Source organism: Teleopsis dalmanni, chromosome 2 (assembly GCF_002237135.1).
Source record: "Teleopsis dalmanni isolate 2A chromosome 2, ASM223713v2, whole genome shotgun sequence".
Classification (NCBI taxonomy): domain Eukaryota; kingdom Metazoa; phylum Arthropoda; class Insecta; order Diptera; family Diopsidae; genus Teleopsis; species Teleopsis dalmanni.
This window is the reverse complement of record NC_051847.1, coordinates 208906944-208918833: the sequence shown is the minus strand read 5'-3', so window position 1 is coordinate 208918833 and position 11890 is coordinate 208906944.

The following is an 11890-nucleotide window of genomic DNA, read 5'->3' as shown; positions in this document are numbered from 1 at the left end:
TCACACGAACAACGCCGAAAGGCACGACACCCCCATTCGAATTAAAATAAACCAATCCGACAAGTATATAAACAAAACCCTAATTTACAGTAAACATGAGGTAGAGCACAGTTTCCTCTTCACAACTACGACAATAATAATGATAAGGTAGACCCAATCTCATCTCACCAGTCTCTTGTAGACGCAGTGACCTTTCAGCATCGATACCGTAGAGCTGCAAAAATTACGCCATATTTAAAGCAGCTGACAAGTACATTTCTTGTTTAGTTTGAACCAGGTCAATCTTCAGATCTCACAAAAGTATTCATCTAACCAATTTTGTTCAGCTCTACTTTAATATTTTTCTTTAATTGCAAAAATATGCCATATCTTAGAAATGAAATATCTTAGAAATGAATGTCAGAGAGCAGAATGCCTGTCTTGGAAAACTTGTCTGCTCTACAATTGCACGAGACATCCTTGTGCCCAGGTACTTATGCAAACTAAACACTTATATGCTTAGCTATTCCATTAGAAACAATTTTTTTTAAATAACCCATTGTATATATATACTATACAGCTATCGCAATTATTCAATACCAGCTTAAATTAACTATTAACTAACTAATGGTGACCATTCTGTTTTATGAATTGATACGATCAAATGTGCTGCATATTTAAAGCAATGATTTCTCCTTTACTATGTTACCGAAATTGTTGTTCGTAATAGTCAAAATCTCTACTAAATTAATCCTAAACACTTTTATATCTGTTAGTATATAAAAAAAAACAAAAATTTTTTCTCACAAATAAAGTCAAATAATGATAATGTTATTGGAACCACACTCTACCAACTGAGCTACCGAGGCACAGTATAAAGCTTTTCAATTGCTAATTCTTTATATGAACGGTATTGCCCGCATCTTGCCACTTCATCGCGCTTTATAATTACTAAGTAATTTACTACTAAGCAAGTACATCTTTCCTTTCTCCCCTCACTTGTTGTCAATATAGGTTTAGATATATTTGTTTTAGAAATAATAGGCCTTCTATGTTTTACCTTTCCCTTGATTATTGGAATGCGATTATAGCTTCAGAATTTTAAGATCCAATATCTTGAATTAGTGTACTTTGCAGTATATTTAGATAGTATATTTTGCATTCTTAAGAGGTGTTTTGAGTGAGTTCAACTCTCACAAGTGTGTGGTTTTCAATATTCACCATACAACGAAAAAATTAAAAAATTATTTGTTAGTTACTAAATTTAATAAAATCTCTCGGGTATAAAGCATTTGATGGAATTGAAAAAAAAACACATGCAATCCACATAATAAATGCTAAAGGACCAGAATGGATTTTAAGTAACTTAAACTTAATGTTCAATATCTTTTAAAAATCTTTAATATTTTTTATTAGTACTTAAAAAGAAAATCAACATCTGGTAACGGTGTGCCCTCAACATTCAAGATAAATTCTAAACTTATTTTCGATATTAAAAAAAATATCTCTCCATTCTTCTTTAATCTTCGCCTGCCATTAGACGAACCCTACGATGCTTTAATAACATTTGAGCCGGAGTCGGAGCCTGAACATGCATTTGGTTTTGTTTATAAAATTTTAAATACAAATTTAAATAAAATTTGTGTTTGCGAAGAAAAGAATTCACATGAAATCTCCAACAGCAGAACCAGCCGTAGCTGCTTTTTTCCCAAAGCCCAGTGAAGATCAGAAGCGGTGAAGATCAAAAATTTCGATTTCATGCCATGTTGCAAATTGTCAGCGTGTGCTGCCGTTCATCCAACGGCGAGCAGTTGGAGTCGCTATTTCCGTTCGCCGTGCAGTTCAAGGCGTCCAAAATGCCGATTGTAGCGTATGGCCTTTTTATGACATTTTTTGCACTTCCAGCCCAGCCCAGTTTACGATTAAGATTTTGATTTTAATTTTATTCAATTATTTTCAGACTTTTTGTAGGCGAATCGTAGAGTATCTGGGCAATATTGATAAACGCTTCAATATGTTATGGCGAACGTTTTTAATTTGCATTTCAATTTGTATTTCAAAAATGCCGCCAACGCTTCTGTTTGTTGTTGCAATTCGCAATTCGCAATTATCGGAAGATAGCCGCCATCTAGCCATGTAGCCATGTAAGCCGCGTAAGTCGGAGAGAAGATGGTTGAGTTGCATTAGAAGTTTGCATTAAATTTAAAATTATTCTCGTTTTAATAAAACCGATTTTAATTGCAGTTCAAATAACTTCAACGAACTCAAGGGAAATTCTGCACTAAACCAGATACGAAATTTATAGCTTTTTTGCAAGAATTTCAGAGCAGACAATGGAGCGGCATCTTTGTAAAAGAAGCAATCCGAACTTTCTTTCGAAAAACATAAAAATTGAATACATAATAAAATACAATACAATAATTTTTAAAATTAATTTTAATTTATTACTTAATTTTTTATTTGTTTTAATTACAAAGCTGTAAAAAATTACAATAAAAAACTGGATCGTCAGTCCTCCAACTAGAATTTGACACTTGGGTTACATTTTTTCGGGATGGCAGACATTAAATCTTTCTCCTATTTATAGCCATTAAAGTATGGAATGAGCTACAAATTTTTATGTTTTAATTGTAAACTTAATTTCTCTTCGATATTCAAACATAAATTTTCATACGATACAGAAGAGATCAAAGGGCGCACAGAGCGGAGAGGCTTGTAAAAATTTGGTAAATACAACAACAACAACAAATATTCGAAATATTTTAAGAATATCTCAAGCCACAAGTGTGACTATCTACGCATGACTCCGAATTTATGACTGCGAGTTGTGAAGCGCGGCTTTTTAAGTGTTGTGGTTTCGTTTGAAGATTTGGAAACCCATAAAATCTAACCAAAATTTAAAACAACACGTCTAGCAAGCTCGGTAAAAATCATACGCTAATAACTTAAAATTTTATTGAATGTAATTAGATTTTTGTAACCATAAAGATATTAAAAAATTTTATTTGCTTGTCTGAAATTAGTAAAATATACTTTGAACTTCTAGATACAATATTTTAATAAATATATTTATCTACTAATATGATGAAATACCTAGAATTGCAGTAAGAAGTTCAAAACTGTATACTTAATTTTAGTGAACTTAATCCTTTTTTGTAGTAGATGGAAAGGCGAAAGCCACAGCGTAAGACTTGAACGTACTTAAATCAATTCTTAGGAAAGGTCAAACGCCATTCCAGTGGAATTTCGTCTAATATCTATTATTATGTATTTTTAAAAGATATTAAACATTAAATTTAAGTTCCTTAAAATCCATTTTGGTCCTTTAACATTTAGTATGTGGATTGCGTGTGTTTTTATTTAGTTCCGTCAAATGCTTTATACCCGACAGATTTCCTTTATACCCGACAGATTTTATCAAACTAAGTAACTAATAATGAAATTTTTAAATTTGAACTCACTCATAACAACTCTTAAGAACACAAAATGCACTAATTTAAGACATTGGATGTTTAAATTCTGAAGCTAAAACGCACTCCAGTAATCAAGAGAAAGATAGACATTATAATGCAGAAGGCTTATTATTTAGACAACAAGTATATCCAAGCTAAAAGTGGAAAAAAGGGAAGAGTGGAAAAATGTACTTGCTAGATAATAATTACTGACTAAGAGTAAACTCTATGCAAAGGGTATTTGTAACCACGATTGTACAGCCTGATCACAAAAGATACGCGGACGATCTCGTTCTGATAAATGGCCAGGAATTAAGGAGGAATTCTCAATTCGATAGGAAATTAAGTTGGGTGAAGAATATCAGAGAGTAGATTAGCGAAATATATTCGCGTTAAGCATAACAAAAAGTCATCTAATTGCTCGATATGAGGACACTTGTATATAACGGAGTTGGGGAAAATATCTGCCATCGGAACTACGCTTGTAGTTAATACAGTCTCGCATCATTCTGCATTCAAACGCTTCAAAGCGTTCCATTTGAACGGATGAAATTTTGGGATTAAATGAGAAATGAGGATGCAAAGACTGAACATATTAGTTGCTTGTGACAAAGTAGTTTGGTTTGCATACCAAGCGGATTGTGTTATAGCGTTTTTGAGGTCAATTAGTTGAAAAGTGGCAAGTATGAGTCAAGTATGTGACTAACATGCGGATTGAAGTTGTATATAGGAATGAAATCAACGCCCAAGTATTTTAGCCAGTGGGTAATGTTGATAGCAGAGCCGTCGATAAGAAGGCTATTTATGTCTGGCTGTTTATAACCCTGGCTGTTTATAAAGACAATTACCTATATTTTTTGACGGGTTGAGTTTTATTTTCAAAGTATTTTGGTATCTAGAGATAGCGAATTTGATCCTGACAGAAGTTTAATGTCTAAAAATGACATGAATAACATGAGGATAAAATGTGAATCAGAAAGATATAAAAATTATAATGAAAGAAAAATTATTTAGACTACTGTAAAATGTTGTATTGAAAAAATTGTAAATCTGATCAAAGCAAACAGAACAGAACGTTGACCATCGCGTTGGTATCTGGCTAGAGTAGATATTTAAATTCTTTTGTGTCCCATTCCTTGCCAATTTGACAGAGCTATCCTCCTCCTGTTTATAGGGGAGTCATGCCTTTCGCTGATCCCTTATTTGCATATGATCCCTTATTTGCATACGTCGCTTATCCGTGGTATCACAACAGATCATTATTTTTGCGCAAATGAGCTTTCCATAAAAAATGATCAAAAAATTAAAACTCTATACAAGTTATTGTATAAAATATTCAATAATATTTGTTTGTCTTTTAGGTCAAATTTTTTATGATGTTATCGACACGGGAAGTTAAAAGATTGATCATGTGATCAATAAGAAACAAGTCATTCTTTTTGAGTCAATTTATTAAGATATTGTAGCTTTCAATGGCAATCTTGGATTGATAACGCCATCTTCAATGTTATTTGGTGTGTCATTATCAGTATTGAACTCAAATTTAGATCCGTCTTGGGCTTGTATGTCTGAATGCGTTACATTAAAGTGAGCATTTTGGGAATTCTCCCATTTATTTTTTTTGAAACAAAGTACGAACAATAACATTTATCAACTTAGTAAGAACCGATAGTCCTAATTGTAGAGCTTTTAGTGCATACAATGTACTAAATTTTTTTAAATCTAATTCCTGTAGAATTCGAATTTGTGAGAGTTTTAATTTGTGAGCCTCTACTGTGTACGGATTGACCCTAATTTTAGTGGATGCATATTAGTGGTATACTGCAGTATATTGATATGTAAGAGATATATTGTAAAATATATGTACCTTATTAAATTCTAAAAACTCGGATGGTTTAAAATGCCTATTCACTCTATAAATGGGATATTGAGATTATTTATAAACGTACACATCTATAAACGAATCGAGATAAGATGAAAACAATCGCAGCCCTCTAGCTAAACTCGCTTAATGACACTAAGCTATCGATACCATGGTTTTAATTCGATTCTTTAAGGACCCATAAGTCTATGAGTGACAGCACTCAATGCCAATTCTCTCAACATAATCTAAATCTTAAAGTCGGTTTTGTTTTTTAGGATTTTAATTTTTATTTTGTACTTTGTATTTTGTATATCTCTATACGTATTTCGGTAAATTCGCTTTTGCCTTCATTAGGGGAATTTTTAATATTAAAATATTGGAATATTAGGAATTCTACTGATGAAGGTAAAAGTGAATTTGCCGAAATACGTATAGAGATATACAAAATATTGGAAACTCTAATATTGGAATCTTCTGTTCCTTCTGATAAAGGCAAAAGCATATTTGCCAAAATACGTATAAAGATATACAAAGTACGAAATATTAGTTATAATCTTAAAAAAATCTAAATCATTTAATTATTTATTCCTTTTGCTGTTTAAATAATTTTTGAAATTAATGGAGAACCCGAATAAAAAGGATGACTGAAATAATATACCAGGATTAAAATAATCTAAATCACTTATTGCTACTTATAACAATAATTGATATCAAGATTGTATGCACCTATCAAAAGAAATACTTAGAATCATCACAGGAACCGTAACAGAGAACTGTGGACGAAGACACCACCTTACAAAACTGGGTATATTTACAGATACAAACTGCAGATTCAATGAAGAGAATGAGGCGTCGGCCACACATGTGTTGTTAGAATGCAATGCGCTAATACACATAGGAAATAGGCTCCTGGGAATGTATATTCTTACCGATGAGGCAATAAAACTTTGTAAAGTATGTTCGATACTATTTTTTATTAACGCAACAGGGCTTAAAGACCTACTCTAAGCTCAGAAGGGGACACAATAGACCCGATGGTCACAGTGCCACATTCTCTAATAATAATAATAATACTTCAATAATCTTACTAAGTTTTTTGCATTAACACAAAAGCAAATATCATAATTTTCCATAAAGTATCTATTGAAAATCTTGCACAAAAAAATTTAAATAAACATTTAATTTAATTACATTGTTTATTTATATAACAAAATCAACTTATTTCCAATTGGCTGAAGTCAAAATTCATATTAATTAAGTCTAATCACTGAACACCGCCCACCACACATTATTTGATTGGCTCAACAATAACTAAACTCAAGTTCACAATCTGAACATCAACAACAAAAACAACTACAACAATAACGAAGCAACGAAGCAACAGTATTAATTAACGTAAATACAATAAATAGTAGAAAAGCAACAACAACAACAACATGTCAAAGAAATATATAACTAAAAAAGAAGCAACAAATTGAAAAGCAGCAATGCCAGAAGTCAGCAGCCTTAACATAGCGTTGTGTGAATGTCGCTTCGTTGCTTCGCGCTGCGACACTTTTTCTTAACGAAATCAATTAGCGTCGCGTTTAAAGTAAACATGTAAACAAAAATAAAAACAAAACAAAAAACAAAAAGAAGCGAAAAAACAAAATTGCCACTGAAGAAATTCATGCCTAGAATTTGGCGGCTACCGCTGCTGTGGAAGTGTTTAAGCATGTAAAGTAAATCACAAGACGTTGTTGTATTAAAGTTATAAATTAAATTTAAATAAATATAGAAAAAAAAAAAATCAAGTATGAAGCGCAAAAAATATTGTTTTTTCTGACAACTGACGTTGACGTTGATGTTGACGTTTAGCACTTTTGTAGGTGCTAAACTCGAGCAGCTTATAATTTTCCCATGGATTTGAGTTTATTAAAAGTTTTTGTTGTTGTTATTACTATTATTGTAAAGTGTGCTTTTTTTAATGATGTTGCCAACGATAATATTTGTTGTCGTTGCTAGACAATATTTTAGCAGAAAGATTTTTAAAATAAAAACAAAAAACCTTTTGGTATGATTGTTTTTTTTTTTCAATGGCCACTTGAAGCCACTAAAATCAAATCTTAGGAATAAATGGAGAAAATTTCCACAGCATTATAGAAGGGAGAGAGTTTGGAGCAAGATACTTAATCCCTAGCAGGTTAGATTTATATAAGCCAGACCTGATATGATTGTTATAATTTTATTAAAATTTATATTTAATAAGTTAATAATAATTAATTAATAATTGTTTAATAAGATTTATAGTTGTATGTTGACCGACAAAAATTCCGCGCAATATGTGATGTCTTCATCTATATATATACGAAGAAAATGTTTCTGGAGTGCTTTAATGCTCTAGTAATTTTTGGTACTGGAAAATTCCTCATAACCAAGTTTAGGTTATGAGGGGGATAGTTTTTAATCCGTACAAACCGGCCATACCACTATTGTGACGATAGTGGTATGGCAGATGCTACGTACATTTAGTACCGTAGATGTCACTGTGTGGTGGAAATGAATTGTCAAACATTTTTACTCCACATTTTTTTTTCTTTTTTGTTTGTGACGATGGTGACTCTTTTTTTAATGTTTTAATTCTCTCTCTTATTGATATATTTTATTCCCGAAATTACTTAAATTGCCATAACAAGCTGTTATCAAGTTTCGGTATGACACAGTATAGCTTCCTTGGTACTTCTGCTGCATACACGCCTTATCCAGTCTCGTACATTCCCCGGCCATATAGACTAACTCTACAGCCTCTTCCTCCAACTAACGCTTTAAATACCTTTTTCAATAAAGCATCTTGATTCATTTTCAGCACATTACTAAACCAACGAGTCGCTAGATGTTAATTCCCCGAACTACACCAAAAATAATAAGCAGAACTTTCCTTTCGAATGCTCCCCGTACTGTTTCATCATTCTGTAATACCCATAATAGCATTCTGCGCCATATAAAATCACGGGTAGGATGAACGACAAATCGAGTATAACTTTAGGCTGGAGGGAGCAAGAGAGAGAGAAAGAGAGAGAGTTCTAAATCCTAATTACCTATTGAACTCATAGTTGCAGCTCATAGGAATGGTGATTTTTCGCCTGATCTCTAAATATTGTGGTTTATTATAGTGATTTCAAGTTTAATGAAATCAATGACAAATTCGAAGTATGTTATAGTCGCTAGCCACCCGTGCGCTTTTCAAGCGATGTATATTTCTGCCAGTATCCGATATTTTCACAGATTCAAAATGATTAAGATAAATTAAGAGAATCATAAAACTAAAGTATTGTTTATAAAGTAAAAATTAATGTATGTACAATAAATAAAAGTTTTTCGCATAAGTTTCTTTGATATATTGCCCAATAAGCGATCCGATGTCCTTATGACTTTTTGAAACAGACTCAATATACCCAATATATATTAATCCATGAATTATATATATTTTTAAAATAGTAAAAGTAACTCACTCATTTTACAAAAAAAAAATTAATATAATAAAATTTGGAATATAACACAATTTAATTGCCTAAAAATATACTTCAACTAATGCGTGCCATTCTCTTCCTCTACGTTCCCGTCGTCTTGGCTGAGTAGAACTTTTACGTGAAGTGTTTTTTTTTTGTTTTCTATTTATTGAAATGTTTCAAAAGTACTAAATTGAAGAATTCTTCCATCAATTGTTATCATGAATAAGTTTGATTTCCTTATCTACCCCAATTATTTTCTTCTTTTTACGTCTTTTCTTTATGCCAAATGACAATGCTCGCATATTAGATACAGATAAGCACTATAAATGTGTTTGCACGTAACTTGGAGCAAACTTGCAGGAAAATTGGAATCATAAAAAAAATTTATTCTCAATACTTTTTTTATAGAAAAACCAATAAAAAAAATTATTTTTGGCACACACGTGTGACTTTATTTTGTGCATATTACGAAATAAAAATGGAATAAAAAGGTTGCACCTTCAGTTTAGAATCATTGAAGACAAAACTTGTTAGGTGAAAAATAAAAATTGATTTGAATTGAATTTCCTATGGATTTAAGCAATTACAATAAAGATACTTATGTAGATTGTTAGACCTGTAGGATTCATATAGATTTTATTTCTTTCAACACGTTTGGAAGACTTGTCTATAAAGATTTTTAACTAAATCATGATGTACAAATATATAAACCAAGTAAGGACATATAGTATATATTTCTTCTTCTTATTTGGCGCTACAGTCCAGCGTGAACCTTGGCCTACTTCACAACCTGCCTCCATCTGCTTCGATTTTGTGCACTTATTTTCCAATTTAGAACTCCAGGCTTTCTGGCGTCCTCGTACACATTTTTCTACCATTTTCGCTTCGATCTGACTGTCATATTATCGGATTAGCATTAAATATATTGGCCGGATTTCTTTTAGGTCCCATTCTTACAACATAAGCTGCCCATTGCAGTCCTTGTTCTTTTCGTTGTTTGTTTGTCTTCTAATTGTCTCGTCGTCCATTCAAGTATATATTTAGAGATATTATTTAAATAAGGTTTCCAATAAGCCAAAATATTACTGTCTGATTTAACACACAACGTCTACAATAGATTGATTTTGTCATGAATATTGCATTCAGTTCCATATTTTCTATTAAATATGCAAATATATGACTACCAAATTCACCATCCAACGTCTATAATTGGATGGTATTCACTTCTACATTTTCTATCCAATAAGCAAATATATGACTATCAGATTCGACACCGAATAGATAAATAGGGGAGATACGATAGATAGATAGATCACAATGGATAGATTTTGTGCAGATTGTTGCATACCCTGTTAAAGTTATGCCAATGTCTAATTTAAAGGCTGAATCAGTTGGTCTCTTCTACGTTCATGTATTTTGTGATTCGTGAAAAAAACAAAATACAAGTATCTCCAGCTCGCAAGTCAAATATGCTATTAGAAGATATAACTGTTTACGCTATTCTTATTATTTAGTCAAATAGAGTTAAAGAAATACGATAAGTTCGCCATTATTATCTCAACTAGACCAGTGAATGAACGATGTTCTGGACATTGAAATTGGTTAGTCTGTAGTCCTGGAAAGAGACTTAGAACGAGATTGATAGATTTCACCTCTTTCTCATTATGGCAACTATCCAGACTAATGAATAACGCACCAAACAACGTAAACAGCCAGATAAAAAGAAAGAAGTATGGTTGGAATGGACAGACACTGCGTAAGCCTTATAAAGATATCGCGCATGCTGCACTTACTTACAGACCAGCACTGATCTGGAGGACAGTTCAGCAGGAGACGATCAAATCGTTTAACGAGTTGAGAGCAATAGCACAAAATAGAAACCAGTGGAAAACATTTGTAGACTCCTTAAGCTCCTGATGGAGTATGGAAATAGTAATAACAATAAATACAGCCTGAAGTACCGCCGCATTGTTCTAGTGCACAGTTGACACTACAATAAGCGATCGACTACTTATTATCATTTATTTATAATTTATATTATTTAATTATTATTAAATAATAATTTATTATTATTTATTTATTCATTAATTATTATTATTAAAGCAGACACTACATATAAATTAAAGCCCAATTATTTCTTAAATATGAAGAAAAGCGATTTTAAAAAGTTATCTTCATCTATTGAAATTGAAAACTACTGTATCGAATTGATTATATAAAATTTATTGCATTAATTTATCTTATAGTACAACATTAAAAATTTCATCCATTTCTAAAACGTTTTTGGTTACATATTTATATGATAGATTTATATCTTAAATAACTAAAATATAAAGTCCTACCAACTATCCAAGGAGCTGTATCTTTTTTCGAAGTATAAACTCAAGATGCTCGTTTTTCAAAATAAGGGTTTTAGTTTTTTCTGCGATTCTAAGTGATTATTTGCAACAGCTCTTGCATTCTTGTTCGTGTAGAATATTTGTAGTAACTGCGTTAAAACAATTTTTCCTTTTTCCAGCGAGCGTTTTCGTTGCGAGTTTTCACTGACCATTAATTTTTCGGTAGTCGCTAGTCTAAATAGTGTAGGTTTGTAAACCTAATTTTCTGCATTATCAGCATCTTTAACAGCATTTAATTCTTCTGCAATTGATTTTAAAGAGTTTCAAAATGCTATTTATTAGTTACAATTATGTAAACATTTTATAAAACTAGCTTTAACTTAAAACGCTATATGCATTATTTTTTGAGTCGCTTCGACAATGTTAAATGGGTACTGACTTACAGTGTCATTCCCTAAAAATAAAGAAGCTGCATTATTAATAAGGAAAATAGAATTAATGTGAACTCTTACCACCATCACCAAAACTATCGCGCCATCCAAATAACTTATCATCCAATTTACTACCGGAACAATTTTCTCGGATATATTGGAAGCACCACGCTTCCGGTGGGTTCCATGCTTTTTCGCTGCCACTATCTGCTTCAATTGTCATTTTTAATTTGTATATTTATTCACAACAATTTGCAAGAAAAACTTTTAATCGTTGTTTTTAATTTAGTTTGTGCTGATAAAAGTAACAACCAGCAAAAAAATTTCAAAATAA